The sequence below is a fragment of the Eleginops maclovinus genome, chromosome 6 (genome assembly GCF_036324505.1).
Source record: "Eleginops maclovinus isolate JMC-PN-2008 ecotype Puerto Natales chromosome 6, JC_Emac_rtc_rv5, whole genome shotgun sequence".
Taxonomy (NCBI): domain Eukaryota; kingdom Metazoa; phylum Chordata; class Actinopteri; order Perciformes; family Eleginopidae; genus Eleginops; species Eleginops maclovinus.
In genome coordinates, this window is record NC_086354.1 from 3,806,710 (window position 1) to 3,807,950 (window position 1,241).

The 1,241-nt window shown below is 46.0% G+C and overlaps 1 long non-coding RNA gene across 1 annotated transcript; it reads right to left on the minus strand.

Annotated features, from left to right (window-relative positions):
- Positions 1–383: 383 nt before the first annotated feature.
- LOC134865589 (uncharacterized) lies at positions 384–930 on the minus strand. The gene is made up of 2 exons (XR_010165974.1): positions 717–930; positions 384–437 (listed from the first exon to the last, which is right to left on the minus strand). It is a non-coding gene; the product is annotated as an uncharacterized LOC134865589 (long non-coding RNA).
- Between the last annotated feature and the right edge of the window lie 311 nt (positions 931–1,241).

Here is a 1,241-nt window from a genome sequence, read left to right on the forward strand (position 1 = left end):
CGCCTGGACATCAACAGCACCTGGGGGTGGAGGCGGCAGTACGGCTGCTTGGCTGTGACGAGGGAGGCTTTTGGGCTGGCTGGAGAGTTTCCCATCAGGATCCAGGAAGCCATAGCGGTCAGGTGGACGTCTCTCTCGTGTAGGTCTGGATACCGTCCCCTCACTTCTGGTTCCAGCTTGGGGGGCCTTCTCTGGCAACGTCAACTCTCTTGACTCCTTACCGTTGCCTGCCATGGTATCACTCACTCAGTATCCGGCTCGAAGGACCATTGAAGGAACTGTAGGGGTGATTTGGTTCAGGGAGAGTGAGTGTGGCGAGCAGACAGGGTCTCGGTCAGAAGACCCAAAGGGCAAGGATGCAATGAGGCAAGGAGAAGGCAGGGTTTAATGCAAGAACCAGTATTTATTTTCCCTTTTGGTCTTGATTATTTTGTGTGCTGCATGAGAAAACAAAGAAACAATACAACTACAATTAAATAACGAAGTGGTCAATCAAACAGAGAAACCAACAATCATGTGCAAATACACAATTCAGAACTAAACAGCAAAGGCAACGAACAAGCAACAATCATGTGTGAATACGCAATCCACAACTAAACAGCAAAGTAACAAACAATTCCCACATGGCTCCTAGCACATGTCTGAGAACAAAGGGATCAGCAAAACTACCACAAAGGCATACAAATGAAACAATAAACAATGAATTGACCACTCACGTTAACTTGAAGACGCACACTTCAGGATATGTGGAGGAAACTCAGGACACAGGGTTAAATTGGTGTGCTGGCAGGGAGTGCAAAGGATGAACTAAAGGGTGAGCAGGCTATTTATAGTCTCCGCCCCTTAGCTGGCAGGTGGAGTGGGATTCAGTTTGGCAGATTCACCATATTAGAAAGATAACTGAAAAAAAAGGACGAAAATCCAGGGAGTCTTTTCAAGCCCCTTCATCACCTATGGCTGGCACAAATGGCCTCTGCCGTTGATGCAATCCACCTTGATTTGACACCCTAGTGCCCCTAGGCGATTTTGTAATTTGATCGCTCTGATGGCGATATGAGATTCCAGTATACCATGTGTCTCCTTCTCTCATCTGATCTGCTGATAATGATGCTGAATCTTTATCTTTATCTCAACCTTAAGTTTAATGCATTACAGTACTTTGGAGAAGTTAAGTGTTGAAGGAGTTCAGGGAACTGGACAGAATCTGAATTTGCACAGCCTCATTTGTGAGAAACACATGT